A 25,354-nucleotide genomic window follows, 5' to 3' on the forward strand; every position below is an offset into this window, starting at 1 on the left:
CTGCAGATTTCGATTACATAATTCATCCTCTTACACTAACAATACAATCCATAAGTTAAAAAAAACGTCTACTGCACTTTTGGCACAGGCACGCGCATGTGCATGGCTTTTCTTTTGCAGTCGTGGTCGCGTGTAATGTACAGGTACTTCGATAACACAGCTTTGTTTTCTCAGGGTTGTCTCGTCGCTTGCGCACTTATTTTGTTTTCTCTTTCTCTCTCTTTCACGGTGCAACATCTGTCAGCCTGCTGGTCTCCGCCCCTTGTCAACTTTTGTGGCCAAGTTTTTGACAGACAGCAGCTTCGAGCGCCGACAAACTCAAAGCAGAAGTGAAAATGAGCTTGTAGCCCCTCAACTCACCAGCAGCACACGAAATAGATAACCCAGCGCAAGTTTTCCGTTTAAGGAGAAGACGCTCCAACCTTAACCCGTCCTCTGTTAACTGTTGTCAAGGTCTTTTCGCTCCATTAGATGCGGCTCTGACGGCGTGGACTCGCAGCAGGTAACGCAAGTCATGTACTTCTTACTTCCTTTTGTCGCTCTTTGTTTTAAGTCATCTGTTCATCTAATTGACCGAAGCGGCGAATGCAACTAAAAATGCTATCAATATTGGTTTATATTTCTAATGACATGAGTTATACATTGTTGCGCATGTAATGAAGTGCCTAAACGACGTTTTAAAACTTGTTTGAAGTTTATCCAGGACGGGCTTTAGCAGAAAACTTCTTGTAGAGCTGAAGGAGATTTCCTCGGCTGTGCTCTACCGAGTCGTTCACTTCCAGTGTATCTCCATTTTTAGAAATTGTTCTGTGGGCTCAAATGGAGATACTGATATTTACTAAAATACATTTATCAGAGGGGCACGTATTGAATGTTTGACATTAGGTGTGCTTCGAGTGATACAAGCAAGAGCAAGACCATCCTTAACCACTAGCAATCAGCCTGTCAGTTCCACTCATCCCGTGGCATATTTACCTTACTTTTATTATGTAAGATTTGCAAGATTGTGCCTTTGTATGTGAGAAGTGTTTGTTTTTGTGTTAAGTCCCCAAACTGTCCAGTTTGTATGTTGCATGTGAGACGTGAATAAAGTCTGTAGAGTGATTTACATGAATTCAGTGGCATTTGCATTATTTACAGTATCAGCAATCTGAATGTCAATGTAATCAATGGAGGCTCTGATCGGGGCTCTCGAGAGACTGAGTGAGGAGTTTAAACTTTTGGACTTGCAAATGTCCTGGATAAAAAACAAGATCCAGGCCTTTAATGACCTCTTGGGCACAGCCATCAGCAGTGTGTCAGTTTGCGGTGGGAATGGTTTACGTGCCTCAGCAGCGGCATTCATATCTCTGGTGACTCTTCCTATGAAGTCAGGAGATGGATTTGGAGAGCATGGGGGGGTCATTAGGCTGTTGGAAAGGGGTGTGTGTGGTGCTCCCGAAATACGTGCAAAAGGAGAAGGTCCAAGTCTTTAGAGTGCTGGTGCTTCCAGTTTTGCCTTATGGTTGCAAGACGTGGACACTTTCCAGTGACCCGAGAGGAAGACTGGACACCTTTGGTACTGTGTCTCTTCAGAGAATCCTTGGGTGCCACTGGTTTGACTTTGTGTTGTGTTGCTCATGGAGTCCCAAATGAGGCACATCACTTCCATTGTGAGGGAGCGTCAGTTACAGCACTATGGCCATGTAGCGTGATTTCCTGAGGGTGATCCGGCGCACAGGATCCTCATTGTTGAGGAACAAGACCAGCAGCTGGACCAGGCCAAGGGGATACCCACATAACACTTGGTTGCTGTAGATAGATGATCATTTCCAAAGGTGGGACCGGACCATGCGTCTGCCTTGGGGTTTCCAACCGGGATCCCAAGGACCTGACCCGACCTAAATCTGTATTTCATTTAATGACCTTGCGTAATAAATCTACTATTTCCTTGCTTTGATGTAATATTGCTTACTTTTAAGTACATCTTCATTGTGTGTCCCATACAGCATTGATATACGAAGTGCTCATATTGTAATTGCACAGGTCCTTACCATTATATTTACAAAGGCAAAAATGCTGAATTCTTTCAATCTAGAAAGAATATTATTACATGAAATAAAAATATGTAAATACCAAACCGTCATCATAATTACAGTAGGAAAGGTATGTCTAGTGTCCACTGCTATACTGAAGCAGATTTAGTACACATCCTTTGTGTGATATGTTTTCAGTCACCAATGCACAGCCTGACATTGCAGCTTTCTTATTTTTTCTGTTGAATTCACCCGAGAGGGTAGAATGGCAGTGCTTCATCCACTCAATTGAAATGCCCTCTTATGTTATTGTAGGCTTAGTGATTTCCACACGGACATTGACAGTTGCTGCATTTTCAATACATCTTAGCAGGCTAACTTCTTTCCTGTCCTTCCACTTGATTGCAATCATTTTGCCTTTTTGCCATCAAGCAGTTTCATATGGCCATGCCTACAACGATCGTACGGTTGTACAGAGCCTAATGCATTAGTTTCAAAATCTGTGGCAACATTAGATGACCAATTTACATTGTCATCACTGCCACTTGATTCAGCTGATGGTTCGGTTTCAGTTTGTTCTAAAACTGGATTTACAGCTCTTCATTTACACGCAATTTGTGTTTGTTTAGTTGAAGGCCCTGCCACATTCATGAATGCTGATGAGTTACCGTATAGTGACTTCAAAAAATGAATGATTTTTTTGGAGGATTATGTTATTCGGGCTTAGCACTTTATATATGATCAAAATAAATGTCACAGTGAATGCTTCTCAGGGTTATGTATATTTACGTTGAATTCAAAGCCCAAGAGAGACACGGTGTTATAATGCAAGGAGATTAAGTCAGAGAGCATTTAGTTATACACTATATATGACAACATACAGATCTACAATAAAGTCAGTTGTTTTCTAACCTGCTTATTCCTGGAGCCTATCCCAGCTAGCATAGGGCACAAGGCAGGAACAATCCCCTGGACAGGGCGCCAGTCCATTATAGGGCAAACACACACACACACACGCCCCAAACACACAGTCGGGCTAATTTAGTATCAACAATGCACATAACCTGCACCCTGAGGAAACCCATGCAGACATGGGAAGAACATGCAGTCTCCATGTTGGTAGGACTTGCATGGCAGTTGTATTCATTCATTCACTGAAAATGCTTAGTAAACTAAAGGGTCATGAGAAGTTAGATATGGAGCCTGTTCTAGTACCTCTGGGCACAAGGCAGAAACCAACCCTGTCCAGGCATTTATTCATTCATTCGATCATTCATTTACTGAGCCAGTCTCTTATAGATTTGCAAGGCCAAAGTCTTCTCCAGCTGCACTGAAAATAACACAGAAATCAACCCTACATTTGACACCAGTGGTATTAATTCATCCGTTCATTTTTCTGAAATCTCTTAGTGTTATACAGAGGAACCAACCTGTGATGGTACAACAATGTTATGCTTTCATTTATTCATTTTCTTCTTCATTAGAAACCAAAGCCAAAGTGTTCACTAGGCATATGACAAGAAACAAACCCGAATGCGACGGCAGTGTTATTCATTCATTTTTTGAAACTGCATAGTCTGATATAGGGTTGTGAGGGTCCAGAGCTAATCTAGCAGGATTAGACCCAAGGAACCTGTCATGGACTGGTTGTCAATAGTTTTATGAAGTTCTTTCTTAAACTTAACTTTTGTGTACCTTTTAATTTGTAGTTGGTTGTACAATTAGTTTGTCTTTTAAGGAAACTACCCAAATATTTCAGATGAATTGTATATTTTATGTACTAATTGTAAAATGTATTTTATAAGATTTCAAATTAATCATAGCATGTAAAAATGAGCTGGTTATATAGATGAATAATTACTATTTAATTATATACATAATGACTTTGTGAGTAATGTGTGCTAGAAATGAGCAATTTGTTTTTCCCACATGTGTATCCTTTAGGTGTGGGAGACTTTAATTTGAGCTCCCAGGTGTCTGCATTACTTATTGCATTTTTCAGACTGGAACAATAAATACCAAATTATAATGATTTTTTTAGAGTAATAAATAAATTTAAACCTCACCTATCTAAAAAGTGATCAACATAAAATGACATCCCTCCTCATTAGTACTGTTTAATGTTAATTTTTCTAGTGGCTGTATAACCTAGCAATGATTGATTGGTGGAGTTTTTAATGTTTATATTTTTTTTGAGATTAGATTTTTTTTATATGGCTCTCCATTGTAAACTCTGTTTCAAAGTTCTGTGCATGTACAGTCAGACTTTCAAAGATATATATATCGCTCAGACATACAGGCAGATTAAGTGACTTTCTCAGCATCACGCTCAGTGGGGCCAGGAACAGGATTTAAATTTTAACCATCCAGCTTCAATTGCAATTCCTCAACTACTATATCATCACATTGTCTGCCAAAGAATGTATTATATGATGAGATATGCTTGCCAGGATCAATTGAAGTGAAGCTGCTATTCATTTTTAAATGTACCTTTTACTGAGTGCGATTTATTCATGTAGGTATGGACCGCTCTTCTGAAATTCTGAAATAAGTGAAATGGTTCAAGGCAGCTGCATTTGGAGGAGACTAAATAGATTCATGTTCTAATGCCAAGTACCTAGGTATCCATTCATCTTATACACAGATAATATGTACTTGTACATAATGTCATACACTGGGAAGTTTAAAATTATAAACCAAAATGAGTAATATGTACCTTCCTGAATGTGTCACAATACTGTAGCGGTCTGCTGGGTTAGGTAATGTTCGTGGCAACAGCTGTCTATGTGTAATCCACACGTGACCCATCTATACATTTATATAATCAATGTTTTCCAGCTCTTATACTAGTAAAGCACTAAAGCATCTGCCACAGTTCCAACCATTTTTGACCTAAAGCAAATGAATGATTTAAATGAAACTTATTTAGATGAATCATTGTTTTCCATTTTCTTCATTTCATCTAACAATTCTGAAATACCTCCACAGTATATGCTTATCTTTGTTGAGACATTTTTCCCAGATCTAAATATTGTATGTACGTTGGAGTGGCCAACTCCTGTAGTCAAACAGCCTTTTTATATTCTTATTCATTTTTTGGGATAAAGGCTTAATAACAGCCGCTCTAATGTGCCAATGGAAAGAAATAAGCTGCTTTTCACAGTTTTTTTGCTAATTTTATGCTTTAGGAAGTATTCAGAAACCATTATGGCATTATAGCATAACCTTATCCTTAAGTGCATGAAAGCAGAAAACTGAAGTGAAACTATGGCATTATGAGAAATTGTAAGAGCAGTGCTCATCACCTTAATATATGTGTTTTTTTTAGTATAACTTAGCCTCAGATGCACAAATAATGTCCCATTCAGGGTTGAGGTCATACTTTACTCTTGATACTGTTTCCTCACAACCCTTGTTGAGGTTCAGCATATAGATGGAAGTATAATTAAAACACATATATCCTACATTCCTGATTTCAGTATAAGATGAAAAATCTATCCATCCAATGTCAGTCTGGCTTAATCTGGGTCAGGGTCACGGGTGAAGACAAAAAATGTTATATATAAATAAAAAAGAATTATAAATCAAAGCTGGAATTGGCTTCTGACTACAAAATTGTCGAGGGAAGACCACAGCCAAAAAGCAGAAATGGAAAGCTGAACCGTATTACATGCTTTTGTATTTGCTTCACAAGCATAGAACATGAGGCCTGTATCATTTCTTGCGCTAAACCAATGACTTTCCAGTCCTACAGTTATAAATGTAGCGATTGTTCATAGTGACAGTTTATTAAGAATAACTGCATGGTTACCTCGCCAAATCGGGGATGAGTAATATGCTATTATTACTTTATCGCTCAACATTTGACGTGCATTAAGGTGTCCATCTTGTTTCCTATGTTTGTAAAAATTAGTCCATTAGTACGATTTATAACCATTAAGTTCTGCCATCGAAAATCGTTTGGTTATAAATATGACCAATATACTGAATGAGAAAGAAATTTATCAATCTAAATAAAAAAGGTAATAAATATTGTATGTGATGTGAAAAAAAAATGACTAGGAGAACTGATGTTTTTTGCCTGCTTGAGTGTTCTGAACCAACATATTGTGACAAGCGCTATATAAAATAAATAATTAAAGCCACAAAAGAGCACTCCATTCATTTTCTTTTATCCTGCCTCTTCATTCCAGGGTGTTGTAAGATATACTATATTGGCAGCAGTGCGTATAAGACAGGAGCTTGTCCTTTAGGGATCAACAAGTAAGTGCAGTATGTAAAAAGACAGAAGAGGGCTACATGACCAGCATTTGTCAAAGTCAAAGTGAACTTTATTGTCATCTCAGCCATATACAATTATACAGACAGATGAAATTGCGAAGCTCAGGGTCCACAGTGTAACAACATGAAGTGCAAATAATAAATTAAAAATAGAATTAAAAATAAGATTTAAATTTAAAATTAAAACACAAACAAGGTAAGACATTGTGCAAAGACAAGACAAAGAAGTAGCAACAGTATTGACGTGTAGTTAGCAATATGAACATTGATGCATTGTATGGTATTTGTAATCTAAATACATAAATATAGTCAATAGATATGTAATATAATAAATAAATAATAGATATAGATAATACAGAAATTATCAGTGTATGATAATAGTTGTTTAAGACGTATAAACAATGACATTTTCACAGCAGAAGGATATAAAGAGTGTCAAAATACTTAAAGGTCAGTATGAGATTTTCAGTTCTTCTCAACACGCACACTCGTCTTTGCAGGAAAGTGGCTCGCATGTATAAAAGTTCTGTTTTTAGAGGTGGTTGAGGCAGTGTGGAAGATCCCAGGTGGCAGCATGGTGTTAAGGAGTCTGACAGGTTGGGGATAAAAACTATCCTGCAGCCTGGCAGATCTGACTTTGATGCTGCAGTATCTTCTCTTGGATGGCAGAAGTATGAGAAGTCCATGTGAGGGGTGTAAAGGATCCTGCACAATGCTGCAGGCCTTGTGGACACTACGTTTGTAAAATATGTCCTGTAGTGAAGGGAGAGGCACCCCAATAATGTTCTCTGCTGTCTTCACTATCCTTTACAGGCGCTTGTGATCGGATATGTTGCAGTTGCCATACCAGACAGTGAGGCAGCTGGTCAGAACACTCTCAATGGTGCCTCTGTAAAACATGGTGAGGATCACTTCAGCCGCCACAGGAAGTGTAGTCTCTGCTGGGCTTTCTTGATTAGTGATGAGGTGTTATGTGTCCACGTAAGTTCCTCAGTTATGTGCACACCAAGGAACTTGGTACTCCTAACAGTCTCCACATCTAAACCATTGATGCTGAGTAGGATGTGGGCAGGATGTGATTTTCTGAAGTCCACGATTATCTCTTTTGTCTTGTCGACATTGAGAGATAGATTGTTGTCTTCACACCATGCAGACAGCCGTTCCACTTCATCTCTGTATGCTTTTTCATCTTCCCTGCTCATCAGTCCCAGCATCGTCGTATCATCCGCAAACTTAATGATGTGGTTGGTGTTGTGAATGGCTGTGCAGTCATGAGTCAGCAGGGTGAAGAGCAGTGGACTAAGCACGCAGCCCTGCGGTGCTCAGTGTGATGTTGCTGGAAGTGTTGCAGCCTATCCAAACTGACTGGGGCCTCTCTGTCAAGAAGTCCAGGATCCAATTGCAGAGGGTGGTGTTCAGGCCCAACCTGCTCAGTTTTACAACCAGCTTTTGAGGGATGATTGTGTTGAAGGCAGAGCTATAGTCTATGAATAGCATCTTGACATATGTGTCTTTTTTATCCAGATGTGTCAAGGAGAGGTGAAGGGCAGAGCATATGGCATCCTCAGTTGACCTGTTTGAGTGGTATGCAAACTGAAGAGGGTCAAGGGAGGGAGGGAGATTAGTCTTTATGTGTGACATGACTAACCTTTCGAAGCACTTCATGATGATTGGCGTGAATGCAACTGATCGGTAGTCATTCAAGTATGTCATTGATGACTTCTTCGGTACTGGTATGACTGTGGTCGACTTGAAGCATGCTGGGACTGACAACTGGCTCAGAGATGTGTTGAAGATGTCTGTGAAGACACCAGCCAGTTGACTGGCACATTCTTTGAGCACATGACCAGGTATGTTGTCAGGTCCTGCAGCCTTGCGTGGATTGACTCTGGATAGAGTCCTCTTCACATCAGTTATGGAGAGACAGAGTACCTGGTCAGTGGAGGGAGGTGTTGCTTTTCTCGCAGGCTCTTTGTTCTGCGCCTCAAACCGCGTGAAGAAGTTGTTCAGCTCATTCGGTAGGGAGACATCCCCATCGCTGCTGTGTGGGTTGGGCTTGTAGTTTGTAATTGTCTGAACGCCCTGCCACATACGACATGTGTTTCTGGGGCTGCTGAAGTGTTTGTTAATCCTCTGCGCGTATGCCCATTTAGCTCTCCTTATAGTGCGAGACAGGTTGGCTCTGGCCACCCTGAGGGCGGCTTTGTTTCCAGATCTGAAGGCTGCATTTCTGATCTTGAGCAGCTTGTGCACTTCTCTCATCATCCAAGGCTTTTGGTTGGCTCTTGTGGTAACATCCTTGGTAACAGTAACATCCTCTATGCATTTGGAGATGTAGCCAGTCACAGAGTTTGTGTACTCCTCCAGATTGATGGAGTCACCATCCATAGTAGCCTCTCTGAAAATGTCCCAGTGCTAATCTGAGTTGTGATGCAGTGTGGCACTGCCAGGGAGAGGGGAAGATTGTATGTTGAGGTAAAAAACCAATGTCTATGCTTTTGTGGTACTAGACTAAAGCTCAAATGAGTTAATACTGCAGTGTTTCATATTGTTGGCACAGTAGTTAGTGCTGTTCTTACATGGCTCTAGTGTCCCGGGTTTAAATCTTTGGCTGGTTACTGCTTCAATGGAATTTGCACATTTTACTCCTGTTTTGACTGGGTGGTTCTATAAGTACTCTTGTTCTGCATTTCAAAAAATGTTTATTTACATTTGGATATTTGGCTATTCTAAATTGATTGGTTCTCACCTTGCACCTGTTGCTGATGGGATATGTTTCAATGTCTATAACCCTGCATTGGATTAAGCAGCATCAGAAGCTGATTAAAGATTAGTATTGTCATGTGCACACAGTTCATTGAATTTCTTACTAGCATGTCCCACCAACATGCAACACATCAGCACTCTCCTGGACCTTGATAAACAATAATGTATTAAATGGCATAACTTAATGTGATTTGTGTTTTTATTAAATAAATTTATTTCCTGATATACTTCTCACCCATATTTCCATACCATATTATTCAGACCTAGTAGTAATAACAGTAGTAGAAGTATCACTGGAATAACAATGATAAACACAAAAGTTCAACTCCAATAAAACACTTTTTAAATCACTTTCATTAATTCAGAGGGATCATGAAATACTGTGTTTGTAATTTTGATGGTATTTGGGCTCTCTGTGAATATTTTCTTTCGTGTGTGTCATTTTGAAGTTATGAGGAAAGGCAGTTAGGATACCTGGAGAAATAGGTATATGGGAGTTCTGTTTCACATTATATTATTTCATGTGTGAATAAACTATAGCTGTGACACATCTATGGTCATTTACCTGTTCATTAATATAGCTGCTTTATAGTGTACGACTTTACCTGCATGTGGACAGCCACTTCAAGCAAAGAGAATTCTTAGCTCGGTATACGCAGACCAGACGGTTGTCTTCAGACCTAAGTTTCACCACTGGCACACACCCGAACAGCTGCCTGCTCACTGTGCTGCTGCCTTTTGAAAACATCTTTTCTCATCAGCTATGGGAAAATGGCAGTCACACTCACCAGGTGCTCTTAACGCTGTACCTTGAGTATATTATCATGGACATTCCTCCGTTTGTTATTTTGGTTCACTTGTGCTATAGTTACTGTTAACTGTGTTGTTTGTATGAGTGTAAGGTATTTCCGCTTAATATTGCCCCACATGTACAGCTTTACCTGCACGTGGACAGCGGCTTCAAGCTAAGAAACTTTTTAGCTCGGCATAAGGACACTTCAGACTTAAGCTACACCTGTGCCAATTACCAAAGCAGACCCTCGCTCACTGCACTTCTACTTTGAAAAATGTGTTTTCTTAGACACTAAACGCCTATGGGAATATGGCAGTCACCCATACCTTGACTCATCAAACAATACAAAATCATTATTAATTAATTAATTACATTTATATAGCGCTTTTCTCAGTACTCAAAGCGCTATCCACACAGGGAGGAAACCAGGAAGCGAACCCACAATCTCCCACAGTCTCCTTACTGCAAAGCAGCAGCACTACCACTGCGCCACCTGTGAGGACTTGTTGTTAAGCAAAATAAATATAATACAGTAAAACCAGTAATAGCAAAAGAAAGAATAATATTTTACAAGATTGCTGTAATAATACTTTTTGAAACGATACAGAAGATGGTGAAGATGAGTCTTTTCAAGTTTGGGTGCATAGCTGCATCAGATTTTTCTTCAATCCACAGAGTCTTGTATCTTGTCAACCTGAGTGGGGAATGCAGACGTCTTGTCTGGGTCATAATCTTTTCTTCTTATTGTTTCTCTCTTCTTTTCACTCTCTCAGTGCAGCATGCTTCCCACTTAAAAAGACCTTTCTTCATTTAGATTTGACAATGATTATACGAATGATCAATAATATTAAAACCACTGCCATGTTTGCATTACCTAAGTGTCTTACTTTCCAAGACTGATGTTTTTCCTAACCCTAATTACCCCAGTCTATTAAATTCCAATAATATATCTAGCAATCTCTTTTTTAGGATTCTAAAAGAATGAAATAAAAGATACAATGTTCAAATCAAAACAGAATTTAAATCAATAACTAGAAGTTTATGTGACAATTAGCTTCAGTATCTTTCATTAGTCCAGGTGTCCTGATTTGGCTGTTTAATCAGTGTTAGTTTGTATGGAATTCTATCTGAGAGGTAAAGTTACAGTTCAGATTTGTATTTGTATTAAATATTTGCAGTTCAAATTCCTATGTTATATATTATTTAATCAATAGTTCAGTATTGTGAGTTTGAACATTTATTAAAATAATCTACCTGTGTTGTATTTCCATCACCATACACCTGGAATAAAATGTCCTTATGTTACAGGATGGCTTTGAAAGCACAGTATGACCACTGTTGATATATAATATTATACAGTGATTAATTTTCTTTTACTTACCTACTCTCTAGATCAGTTCAGTTTATTCTCATTAAGTAACCTCTACTTATGAGCACAAAGTGCTATACAATGATCTAAAATATAAAATGACAATAGGAACAGAAACACAAAACAGAATGTTGAAACATAAACAAGGAAACATCAAACACTATATAAAGAAAAGTCTGAAGAACTGTAACTTATCTTGTTTAATGTTGGTGCTTCATTCTGAAAAGAACATGGTTGTAGGAGAGAGCCTGGGACAACACACATGTCTTATTCCTGTACTGGTCTATTGATATTTCTTCCTTGAGATGTGTTGTTTATATTGAGAATTGACTGGAACTTGGGGTTACTGTGATGTAGCACTCAATTCCTTAGCTGTTCTAACTCAATTTCAGATCCTAAAAAAGACAAACCAATCTCGAGTATGTGACAACACGCTTATATGCAGGGTGGTTCGAAACACAATGATCTCACAGGCAAATGTCAACAATTTACTTTGGATAGAAGATGTCTGAAAACAGGTCCCTTAAGTGTAAGGATAAATTCACTAGAGTTTGGAAATGGATGGAATAGTATATTTGTTGTGTTTCAAGCAGGGTTCACCTTGGCTAGGGTTCTAATATCTCCTTCTAATGTTTTTTGTTATGTGTCTTGGGGGTGGTTCACCAAGAGGTGGGGCTACTTACCCATCACCACAAGGGACTGCGAGGCTGAGGAATACCAATGGTCCCTTGTGTTTCACTGAATGAGCTGATGTTGGTGTCTTTTCCAATTATGTTGTGCTTTGTGAAGTTTACTGAATGTTTGACCTAATGCTCTGCTTTTGACTTTCTACCTCTGGAATTGTGCTTGGGACTTTTTTGCCTTGGATTTCCTTTGCCCTTTTCAGGCATCCCCTGCTTTACCTTTTGTTCTGTTTGGAGCTTCCCTGTTTTCAGTGCATTTTTTGCATTAATAAATATTTCTAGGGTTTGATATTTTCCACATCTAGTGGGTATTTTGAGTAATTCTCTTTTCTCTTTGGAGCTCTCTAGCTCACAACAATAAATATATCTACCGAACCTGCACGTAAACTGCCATCTGTAGCAGACTTCAGAACTGACCATTTTCTCAACTAATTTTTTCTGTTATTCGGTTATTGGGGGGCATTTGGCAGAAACCAAGCCTGTCTGAGACGACATTTGGATGCAGTGTACCACTTGTGTACAAAGTGCAACAGCACTCAGAAACTTCACTGGAAGTTGGGGACCCAAATCCAACCTAAGCTCCCAAAATGTGAGATGGCAGCACTATTACTTCTATAACTGTGCTGATTAAGAGCAGGAAGTGGAGTACCGAAGGTGCCGCATTACCCCCTAACTTGAGTTGATATATCCCCATTTCCAAGCTGTAGTAAGTGAATAGTAAGTGAATTGATATTTGATTTTCTGAGGGAAAAAGGTCAAGAGAGACCTACCACACCACCAAGGTTAGTTCTTTTCACAGTGTGAAGCAAACTGATATGTCCGCTTTTGATGTCTTCCCCTACAAAGGGAAAAAAAACAAAACTGCACCAGCTCCAACCCAAATCATCCTCTTGCAGCAAAGCTTAAGTATTATTTAAATGCACAATGAATATGATGGGATATGCAATATTTCATTTGAAAAACAATCTATTTTGATTTTTGTTTAATAAAGCTTTGACATGAGTTAATTATGAATGCAAGTCTTGACAGCTGTATAAATTACTTAATGTAAGTTTTTTTACTCCTTTACATGCAGTTCAGACATGTTCACGTTAGTTCATCTGTAAATAACTTGCACTTGCTTGGTTAGAAAGCACTACAATTTGAAGGTAGCTAATTATGATTGGACAGTCAAGTCCTATTTATAAGTGCAATGGAATACTTTAGACAAACAGCTTCTTTTTATTATTCAACTTTGGTGCAAATTAAAATCTTCTTGATGATGTCTAATTTGGTTTCTCATTCATGCCTTATTTCATATGACTTTTTTACCTTACATTTTTTCCCCTGACCTGTTTTTTTTTAGTGTCTCTGTTTTAATTCTCTCTTAATGTTTGTTTTTTTTAATATTTTTGCTTTTAGTCTTGCTTGTTTTAACTGTACAGCGCTTCGGTCAGTTGTAATGCTGTGTTTTTAAGCGCTTAACAAATAAAAATGGTATGGTATGGTATGGTACATTTTGGGCACTATAGTGGCAGAGTGGTTTTGCTTCCAGGTGCCTAACAAATTCCAGTGCTCTGAATCTGAATCATTCAGCATGCCGTTTATCACTCCCATGTTCCTTTTACATCCCAAATCTGGGTTTTAGGTTAATTAGCAATTCTAAGCTGTCCTTGGGGTAAGTGCATGAGTGGACTTAAGATAAACTGACTCTTATTCCAGGGCAATTCCTGTCTTGCACACAAAACGCTTCTAGTCGCCCGCTCCAATTAGCCCTGAATTGTTTAATATATGTGAGTATATTTTATTGTAAGATACATTTGTAAAAGAGGAGCATGCCTCCTAGGCTAAGGAGACTATCTAAAGAACACTTTATTTAGGGTTAAACATACAAAAAAAGGGCTAAACAGGTAAAAAAGGAAAAAAACACACTGCAGGTTAACTGGGTCAATCGATATAGGTTTTTTAGATACCTAGATAGTACTTTATTTAATAATAATAGTAATAATAATAATTCTTTACATTTGTATAGCGCTTTTCTCATTATTTGTCCCAAAATATACAGAAAATTTTAACTCAGTCTGTCTGGCATAATGTTTTTCCCATTTGTCCACCTTCAGAGTATTACAGACACACACGCTCACTCTCATGTTTCTATCAGCCCTCCAGTTATCCTTTGTCCCAATTCACCCTCTTATTTAGTAGGCCTACTTAACAACTGCCTACTTTTGTTACAGGCACACTATTCTGGAGCTCCCTCTAGTGGTCTTCAGTATTCCTGCAACACTAAGTCTAAGGTAGCAGCAATATATTGTATGTAACACCTGACCAAGAAGGGACACCTTTGCTACACCCTCATAGTCCAGAGAGGTTGTGCTGACTTCTTATCAGACCTCTGCAACCCTAACCGCTCAGGAATAAAGCTCCGGCACACTTGTCATGTGAATGGTTGCCTGGTGTGTTGCATCCACTTATTTGAGTAACACTAGAACAGGGCTACTGGTGCTTCCTTTAGTTAGTTAGTTAGTTACTGCTATGTAACAAGACCATAGCATGGGCATTGATTGGTCTGTACAAGACATAACAATCACTTTTATTTAATTAGCTCCTTCCAATACAAAGTATAATTCAATTTGTTTTACAAATGGTAGCAAGTGGAAACAAACAAAAAATAAATAAATAAACTAATTATAGAGAAAACAAACGACAAACAATTTGATCAATCGCAAATTTAACAAACATCCATTTAAAAAAAGTTTTAAGATGTAACTTTAAACAACTCGACCATGTAATTCTGAGGTATCTCTGTAAGTAGATACGTCAGTATATATAAGTGGTCTCACCACTCTCAGGATTGCGAGCAAAGCAGAAATTGAAACTCTAAGGTTATGATTGGGAATATAAAGGAGCAAACATTCCAAGATATATGTAGGTGCAGGTTTTAAACAATTAGTATTTTAAAATTGATTCTGAAAGACACGAGCAGCCAGAGTAAAAATGCTAATACCAGTGCAATGTAACCAGATTTCTTCTTTTTAGTTAAGAATTCTTGCATCTGCATTCTAAACCAAATGTAACCAGTTTAAATCTTTATTTGGCGGACCCATTAGTGCATTTTAGTAATCTAAACGGGTAAAGAGAATGGCATATATCTGCATTTTTTGCACCCAATAAGGATATGAAGGACCGAACATGTGCTTTATTTCTTAAATAAAAGAGTGCAGTTCTGGTAACATAATTAATATGAGATTTAAAAATAAGTTTTGAATTTAAAATAACTCAAAAGATTTCTTACTTCTTATTTTCTACTTTTTCCATTTTTTCTATTTTTTATTGTAGTTGACAACAAGAAGTTCAGTTTTCTCCTTGTTTAAAATTTAAGAAAATTACAACTTAGCCACTGCATAATGCAGTTTAGGTCATCTGTCAGCCAGTCTAGAGCCTTTGGATCAGCTGGAGTTATGGATAAATAAAGCTGTGTGGCATCTGCATAGCTCTGGTAACCTACATTGTGTTTTGAGATTAACTGGCCTAAAGGGAGCATATAAAGTGAGAAAAGTAATAACTGACCCTTGTCTAATGCCATAATGTGAATTTCACCTTGGGGATTAATAAAGTATCTATCTATCTATCTATCTATCTATCTATCTATCTATCTATCTATCTATCTATCTATCTATCTATCTATCTATCTATCTATCTATCTATTCAATGTTATCTGTTTCTGATACAGAAACATAAAGATTTACAAAGAAACTCCTCACTGTAGATAAGACTCAAACCAATTTAAAGCTAGATTTTATAAGCTTAATGTATCAAATACTACACACAGATCCAGGAGAATAGCAATTCATTTGTTATTTGTATTGGTATTTAGCCATAAATCATTAATTTTTACTAAGACAGTTTTTTTGCTATAATTACTGTAGATCTAAAGCCTGACTAGAGTTTATGTTGTATAGGGTGTTTATTTAAGTAGTCGTTTGATTGTTTCATACATATATGGCATTCACAAAGTATTATTAAACTTTAAAGTAAACAATCTAAAAAAATAACACTGATTTTTTATGCAAAAAGTAATGGCCACTCATTATAATTATGAAATATAATCCTCTTGAGCAAATTAAAACAGATGTACTACTACTACAGTTTCTACTACCATTACTACTACTACTACTACTACTACAACATCTACTCTAAATTAACAGTACCAGGCTGTATAGTGAAATATAAATTTTTTTTTTATCTGACCCTCACAGACCCCCTGAAACCCGGCCATGGACCCCATAGGGGTCCACGGACCTCAGGTTAAAAACCCCTGATCTAGTGCATGGATAAGCACGCCTGGTTTCGAAGTGCCACAGTGGTTTCAGGTTTTCATTGCAACAAATATGTTCATTTAAAGTTAATTGTAGGCATTACATTTAATGAGGGAGGGGACTAATGACAGCCTTCTGCACCCTGGCAACATATCAAGCAGTCAAACATAAATAAAATTAGTGCTTTTATTAACCATTAATACATGAGAGAGACGTATACATGAAAAGGAAAATACAAAGTACTAAATAAGTGGGGGGAAAAAATGATAAACCTGTTGTTTTTCTGGGCCTAACATAATAATGAAGTAACTCTATCTGTTGAAAACACGAGTAGCCCACTTGCTTAACAAAAAATATCATCTGAGCAGTCTCATTTCCTTTCTATCCCTGTCTGTCTTACTTGGCTTCTCTTTCTTACGCCAATTGATTCTTTGTCCAAACACCCCTATCAACTCTGCTTTCAATAAGCTCCTCACAGTGAGTTAGCCTTACACCCCATCCCAGGGCTACTTCCAGGGTCAGAGGAAAGATAAATTATGATTAACACAGGTCTCAAGATAACCATTGATTTTCATGTTACTTGCAGCTTATTGTTAATTGGTTTTCAGTTAAAGAAAAAAAGAACCAAGTCTTAAGAAGAGACTGAGCTAAAATGAAACCCAAAATGGAAAACTCAGTTGAGTTTTGAGCATTAAAAGGATGCTAATAAAAAGCATCTTTCTAAATTTAACAGTAAAATCCAACTCAAATTTGTGGTCATTTTTATGAAACTACATTACATGCAAAGTTTATTTAACAGCAGGGAGTGGACCAAATGAACAGACAGACTTAACAGTATACTTGATCTAGCTACCTGATCTAGATAGACCCCACTTCGTAGAAAGTCTAGAAGTCTTTTGCTTAAATATAGTAAAATACACACTCACAGACATCAACGTTATAACAGGTTGACCCAAGTGACAGTGGCAGCTCTGTATGCCAAGTCTTTCAATGTTTCATTTCCTTAAGTTCCATGGTACCCCTTTCCATTTGATACAAATGCACCTGTATTAAAAATTCAGAAACACTATTAAAGTTGAGTTATAGGTTATCAGCCAAAATGAATCAATCAGCCAATTATGTAGCACTGTTCAAAGCAAATACTGTACAGTCACATGGTGGCAGGCAAAGCAAATAAGTTTGCCACACAAAACAATTTAAACTCAAGATTAAAGTGTTAAATGTGCACTGGACCAGAAGCCATGACACAGAATAAATAAATGCAAAGTAATAAATAGGAAAACAAGTGCTACATAGGAAAAATGTTTTACAGCATGTTTTTTTGAAATTTACACATGAAAATAAACACATCCAAATTTCAGGATTTCTATATAACTCTTGATATGAATAACCAAGAGTACAGTACATCACTGAATAGGTTTTGAGTTGTACAATAGTAAATGTCCCTGTACATTGTAGTTTACTGCCAGTCATCACAGCGATAGTTGGGTCATAGATTCCAGTTTGGTTAATTTTAAGTTTGTTTTTTTTCTGAATACTTTAGTTTTCCTCTGACATCCCAGAGACGTGCATGTTAAGTTAATTGGCAACTATAAATTGTCCCTGGATGAGTGATACTGGGAATGCAAATGTTCTGAGATAACATATCCACGTTTGGTTCAGGCTGGGTAAGGCTAATACCCCTGCAGATTAAGCAGGGATAAGAATGACAGAATAGATTTACACTCTGCCACAATGAATAATTGTAAGAAATATCAGTATTCCTGCCATTTATGCTGTCCTTAAGTCTAAATGTATCTAAGAAAATGTATTAGTTTTTAATTTATTTTTGACTTTGTTTTGTGTTTGTTTGACCATTAAGATTGACAATTAAGATGTCACTGTAATGTTTTGGTTATTATTATAACATGTATTTGTAGGGCGTGTGGCTAGTTTTTTGTGTGTCACTTCATGGCAGCCAACTTATGTAAGGCTGTGCTGTGTACTCTAATATTGTCTGAACTTTGTTCCAAATGAAAGACATTTATTTAACTTAAGAAATCTTGTTTTTTTGGTAAGTTCTTTCCAGAGCTGTTTTTTTGACTTTCAGACAATTTGCTTTTTCTAGCTCCTGTGTTCCATTTGTTTTCAGTTTTTATTTGTCATACCATTGTGTCATCTGTGCATTGGCCCCTTCTCTGTCCTGTCTGTTCTTGATTTTCCCATTAAAAACAACCTTCATCTCCCTCTTGTGATAATACAGACCTTGTTGCGTCCTTGTTTGATTAAACAACCGAATTGGCAACCTGAGCCTAATAGTTCCTAATTCCTAAGCATCAAACACATTCTGCCCAACTGCACATTTAGAGGCAGGCTCCCTCTTTGTGTCCCTTTAGCTGAGGCGTTTTGGTCTGGGCTTTAAAAATGAAGAGTAAACCAGTACTTCATCAAACTTGGCAGGCTATGCATGTCATTGTGAGAGTGTAAATCTGGATGAGCTCACAGGAAGAGAGGCATGACAAGCACGTGAAAAACAAATGCTGATTTAGTGAAGTTCTTCCTATACTAAACTGACATTCAAGCCGTTTTACCGGGGTGGCTGGCCCACTTCCTATTGCTGCACCACACAAAATACTCGTAGCTCTCTCTCTCCACTTACCTTCCGCTAGGTCCTAACCTCACATTTTTCTAGCAGTTACCTGCTGACTCTAAGCCCTCTGAACCAATGACTAGAAGGGTTTTAAAATACAAGACAAGGATCATTTCCTCTAAAGTCTCTAAACCTCTCCCTGGGTCAGACAGCCCCAGGCATTTCCTGCAGTCCTGATGTAAGATCATCCTTAAAAGGGCTGCACAACCCCCAGGTAGCCCATCCATAATAGCAGGGGGCCAGGTATAGTGCACAGGACCCTACCTTATTGCCACATGGTGAGCCACTAGGACTTTTGGCCCATTAACTAAAGACCCCTATATATATTTTTTATTATCCCCATACCCTTGGAGCAATTACTTCTGAGGTACTCTCCATAAACATAAATGTAACACTGTCTGGTGATATACAGTATATATCTTTTATCTTACTAGTATGGCTATGAGTATTGTTCCTTCCATAACTTCTAATTGTGTGTCCTTGTAAGTCTCTTTCACTGTAACAGGGTGCCCCCTGTTGCCATTCTGTTGCAACATGGCATGCTTCTGAAACTACCCAAAAAAAGGGTTCCATTGCATTATAGTTATAGGCATTATGAAGAACAAGAGGCATTTTGTATTGTTGAGTTGCTTGCCCCCAGGGTCATGTATAAATATTGAATATTGTTCCTTGTGTACAACATCTGCTTTTTTTGTAGCTATTCCTGCCTGAAATATATCTGGGCCTCCTATTGGGATTAGGGGAGATGCTGCCCCCAGTAGTCTGCCTCTACCCACGTTTGTTCGTTTGGCCTAAGAGTCCATCATCACATAAGAAAGACAAACACACAGCCATTCTAGTATCAAAGCAGACTGTAAAATGCAGTGAGTTAAATTAACAGTCACAGTAATAGTTGCTAGGTGGCACAGCATTACGCTGTTGATATAGAAAATGCAAAATTTAATGTAAAGAATGTAGATCTGAAATGAAAATGAGAAGGTGGCTACAGGTTGATTGTTAGGACAGAAAGGTTTCTAAGAAATCAAACTTAACTTGAAACAAGCCTGTGCTGAGTAGTTGTTTTCCATATAACATGAATAATATAATATATATACTAAGAGGAGTTTCTTAAAATAATAATTTTTTCCAAATGATGAGACTGGGCAGTTTAAAATGAGTTTGGAAATAACAATCTTTCGCCCTATGTTAACTTTTTCAAAGATCTTTTGCAGTGCATATTTTTTTCCCCTCCCCGATTCTAGGTACATGTATAAGATATACATCTGAAGTCAGTATTTTAGTCAAGGTACTCTTCCAGGCCTTTACTGAAATGCTGAATCAACCAGTCACTTCCTTCCTACACATGTACTGCTCTTTCCACAACAAAAGCAAAGTTAATCATCGAGCTGATTGATGGTCTGAGGGAAGTATAATGAATTCATTTTGAAATGTCACTGTGTCATTCAGGCAGTGGTAAAAATGCACAATATACTTGTAATATCGTATAGAAAATGCACCATCTCGATTAAAACACAGCAAATTAAAAGCTAGCATTTACATATTTGACTGATGCCTTTTATCCAAGATGACTTACATTTATTATACAATTGGTTACATTTCTTTTTGGTTTTTCCAATTGGAGCACCGGCAGGTAAAGTGACTTGCTTAGGGTCACACAGTGTCAGGAGTGGGATTTGTTACTCACAACTATAGGGTATGAAATCCAAAACCTTAGCCATGCCACACTGCCTCCATTTAATTAACTAAAGAGACTGAAGCAAGCAGCTATAAAAGACTGACTTATCCTAGCTGCTTTGCATACCTGTAGAGGAAGTAAAATATGTAGAAAAGTTACAGAGTTAGTGAAAAACCATTGTGTAAGGATTCAAACGGACACAGAAAGAGGTTTGGGGGCAGCCGCCAGTATACTTGCAATAGGTTGCCAAAAGTGATGGTTGTGGTTCAAAGTTTGTACAGACCTCAGTCCAAAACAAGAACAAACAGACAGGCAAACATGGAGGTTTTAAAGTCAGGCAGAGGAAGTGATGTCTTTGGGTTTGGAACCAGAAGTGATGTCATCAGGCCCAGAACCAGAAGTGACGTCATTAGATCCAGGCAAAATTTCCCATGGTCGGTCTGCCGATGAAAAAGAGAAAGGATCAGTGCACTCCACCATCCCCTGGTCTGGCATAGAATTACCTTCATTTGAGCCCTTTAGCTGCCTCCCATGCGCGCATGTGTGACACCATAAAAGTGTTGTTTGTTTCATCTAGTGATGGCTTATTGATTTATTGTAAAGAATGTTTACAATAGAATACAAAAGAATATTTACTTGTTTACATGTTTTAGTTTGAAACTCTGAGCTAGTTCTGTGCTGTAACACTATCAGCAGTGATTTAATGTTTAAAAATCTTTGATAGCAATAATCTATAAAACCATCTTCTGGGGGCATTAAAGACTAGCAGAATTGAGGACCAGGAGATGAAACATATGACAGAAACAGGCCAAGATCTTAGCCAGGAAATCAGACTCATCTTCCGTCAAGCCAAAACAAATCCCTGATTCATAGTCAAAATAATATAGCCAAAGATTTGAGTACAAGAAAGACTAAAGTTGAAAAAATGGAGCATAAATGTCAAAGGAAAAATGTGTACAACTTGGATGAGGAGAAATTGTACAGTGCTACCTTTTGTGACAAATAGAGGCACTGTCGACCCCTTGAACCCTCAGATTTGACTCCAGACACCAGGTAAAAGTCCAATAATAATATTTATTTGGACAAACACGTGCACAAAGCACCCTCCTCTCCACAATACTCATACAATAATAATAAACTATAATAATTCACAATCCTCCACACTCCCAGACACTTAGCCACCCTACCACCCAGCTCAGCTCATCGTCTGGGATTTCCCACAATCCTTTTATAGTCCTTGACCCGGAAGTGTTTCGCCCTCTCTGTCCATGTGACCTGGAACACTTCCGGGTCAGATAAAAATCCTTTCTTCTGATGGGGAATAAGGCAAATAGTCTTTATTCCTCCCTGCAGCGCCTTCTAGCGGGCCCCAAGGTTTCCAACAGGGCTGGGGATAAAAACTACATTGTCCAGGATTCCCTTCTGGCATTCAGGGCACCTCCATGCTGCAGGGAGGGCTCCACCTGGCGGCCTGGGGGTATTTGCCGGGATGAAAGGCCGGCCACATATCACACTTTATACTGTTGCGCTGCTGAGGTCACAAGCCATGAACTCTGAGCCGAATACCATAACAATGCCATATCAACTGCACCACAAAATGGCATTTCTTCACAAAAGACAAAATAACATTGGAAAAAGATGCAAATAAATTCCAGTAATATCAAAATGAAACTGAAACAGAAAACTAAAATCAGAACTGGATTCAGAATCCTAAAAAAACACAGTACTTAAATATACTTCGTCTATACGCTTAGAAATCCGGCTATAGACAGGGGTAAAAAAAAAACGATAAACAGAACACAGTCACAGCAGTGGGTCATGTTCTTTGCACATACAGCCAGAACTAACTGACAGAATTTCTCGTCAATGCACCATTATGTAAATCTGTTTATTGCCAACTCACAGCCAAACTATTGCAAGGCCTACTTTTTATATCCTTTTGTTCGCAGTCTAGCTAGGATCAGGACACAATTAAAGGTAAAGTGCTTTGGCTTTTTAAGTAATCAGCAGGTAAAATAATTCACATTTCATCACTGTGAGCATGTCAGAAAGGAGAATGGTGAAAAAACTGTTCAAGATGAAGAAAAAAAGAAAAATTTAACATCTGTCCTACAATTCAATAACACTAAAGCCAGAAACTGTTGATGAGTTTCTCTTGTCAAAGATCTATAGCTTAACTAGTTCCAAATAAGTGACAAGTTAAATTTTGTTTCCATTATTTATTTTATATGTAATGTATAATATACTGTAACATTTTTAAACCTAGTATTTAATAATGGCACTTTATAGCTACAGTAGATATAAAAAGTTTGCAAACTCCTGCCAAAATGCCAAGTTTTGTGTGGTAAAAAATGAAACCAAGAGAAATCATGTCAGAACGTATTCCACCTTTATTGCAAAATTGTAATCTATACAAAGAAGGTGTTAACAAATCAGAAACTGTTTAGTAAAAAAAGGGGGTGGGAAATCATACACAAAAAGGGTTGCATTAGTGTGCACACCCTTTAATAACCAGGGATGTGGCTGTGTTCAGAATCAACCAATCACAAGAAGGCTCTTCTCAGATTGTAGTTAGTTATATACCTGACATCAGTTAAAGTGGCTCTCATTGAGCTCAGATAATATTTGGCTATTCCTGTAGGATTATTCTGATATCCTCTTGGCAGCAACATACTCCAAAAGTCATGGTGTTGTTAGCTTAAGTATGGCTAAATATAAAGAAGCAGAAACTGATTACTAGGTTTATTAAAAAGAACTGGAACTTTATGGTTCTTTGGGCATTCCATTAAACTAGTTGAAAACCATCTTTCTAGTGAATATGAAGCATCATTGCCTATATGTTGAGATCATTATTATTATTAGTCAATTGTAATAAATCATTTTTGGCCATATTGTCCACCTCTATACTGAATCCGTTAAATAAGCAATAATGAGTGAGCATGTGCCATATTTCTAGATGTATGCAAGTGATGCATTTAAACCTAAATTACTTGGAATACCACATCTCTATTTGTAAAGACAGACTTGTAATTCCAAAGAGAGAGGTGGTGTTTGTTGCATAAGAAAAGTACAATCACACCTTCTATCACACCTTTAGAAGTGGGGCAAAAAATACAGAAACTTGATTTTTTATAACACTCTTCTATAGGGGTGCCACAGTAGCGCAGTGGTAGCACTGCTGCCTCGCAGTAAGGAGACCTGGGTTCGCTTCCCAGGTCCTCCCTGTGTGGCATTTGTATGTTCTCCCCATGTCTGCGTGGCCTTCCTCCGGGTGCTCCAGTTTCCTCCCAAAGACATGCAGGTTAGGTGCATTGGCAATCCTAAATTGTGCTTGGTGTATGTGTGTGTGTGTGTGTGTGTGTGTACGTGCCCTGCGGATTTTTCCTGCCTCGTGCCCTGTGCTGGCTGGGATTGATTCCAGCAGACCCCTGTGTTAGGATATAGCAGGTTGGAAAATGACTGACTGACTCTTCAATAATGCATGACTGAATAGTAGATGTTGCTCATAGTTCCAGCATCTCCTTGAATCCTGCATGTGGATTTTCCTCTGAATTCTTTACCGTTTCTCCTAAATCTCCAAAACATGCAGGTTAGGCTGACTGGTGGTTCTAGTAGGCATTTACTAGAGGGCTCTTCGCTGGGTAGTTACTCCATCCAGGATTGGCTCTGGCACTATGTCTGAATCTGATGGAATAATATCAGGCCCCCTATAATCGTGAATTATATGAAGCAAGTCTGAAAGTGTACGTTTCTGTAATTAATAATATCCCAAAATGCTATAGTGGTCTCCAACATTGCACCATGATGGTACACTGAATATGTACTATACAAGTGTTTTTATGAATAATAGGGGGTTAGCTGTTTTCATAAAATATGCAAATATCCTATTCAGTTTTATTTTTCTTTTTATTAATTGTCATTATCATTTACTGGACGTAGAATAGGAATTTCTGTCCAAATGCATGAGTCAATGTGTTTACATGTCCTTTAATAAACCTGTTATTCACGGAAACTCAGTTTCAAAAATGCCATGTAAACTCTTATTCTAGTTAGAGAAACTGGGATAATGGTCTCTTAGGATTTAGGTTTAACACACATAAACTTCTCCATGAGAAACCAGTTCATATGGCCATAAGGAAAGCAGTTATGGATTTTGTAGTCAGTGTATATCTGTTACACTCTATTAGACTGTCCATGGCGAGTTACGTCATCATAAACATTTGAGCACGGAGAGCGGCAGCAACATGAAAGAAATGGATAACAGCAAAGCCATACATTTTTGGAGTAACGCCGAAACCATCCTAATGTTAAACCTCATAAATGAATTTAATATTTTGACCTGTTTGGATGGATGAAAGCAACGCAACAATACATTTCCTGAGGCAAGTGGTCAGGCAATCGCATTATTCTCCTAATTTAAATAAACTGACTCAATATTTCAGAACACTACATTTATGTTGATTAGCTGAACATAAATTGCTAAGCGAAGTAGGACAATCCCGGGAGACACAGGCTCCATGCTTGTTGTTGGATTCACAACAGTTGATAATGAATGATGTTTCACTCTTTTTTGCACAGTTTTATGACATTGGAGCGTTTTGACAAGGGAGAACTCAATAAGTGGACTTGCTCATGTAAACAGGAGTTTTTAAGCAGCCAGGTTTCTTCCTTAACTGGGTTACTCACCTTATCCCAGGTTTATGTGTGCATGTAAACACACTCAGTGAATGTGCAGTGATCCATGGTTGACTCCTGTCATTCACACAGTGCTACCAGAACTGGCTCTTGTCCTATTGCCCTGAATTGGATAAAGCACGTACAGAAAATGAACAGGGCAGTTTACTA

At 38.1% G+C, this 25,354-nt stretch overlaps 1 protein-coding gene across 1 annotated transcript in view; it reads left to right on the forward strand.

The window, feature by feature from the left end:
* Positions 1 to 291: 291 nt before the first annotated feature.
* The window catches only part of card11 (caspase recruitment domain family, member 11), a 210,480-nt gene continuing 185,417 nt past the window's right edge, over positions 292 to 25,354 (forward strand). Inside the window, exon 1 of the mRNA XM_028814476.2 lies at positions 292 to 502. The gene's annotated coding sequence lies outside the window, so the exon portion shown is untranslated. The remainder of the gene's footprint in view (positions 503 to 25,354) is intronic.

This window comes from Erpetoichthys calabaricus, chromosome 11 (assembly GCF_900747795.2).
Source record: "Erpetoichthys calabaricus chromosome 11, fErpCal1.3, whole genome shotgun sequence".
In the NCBI taxonomy this organism is placed as follows: Eukaryota; Metazoa; Chordata; class Cladistia; order Polypteriformes; family Polypteridae; genus Erpetoichthys; species Erpetoichthys calabaricus.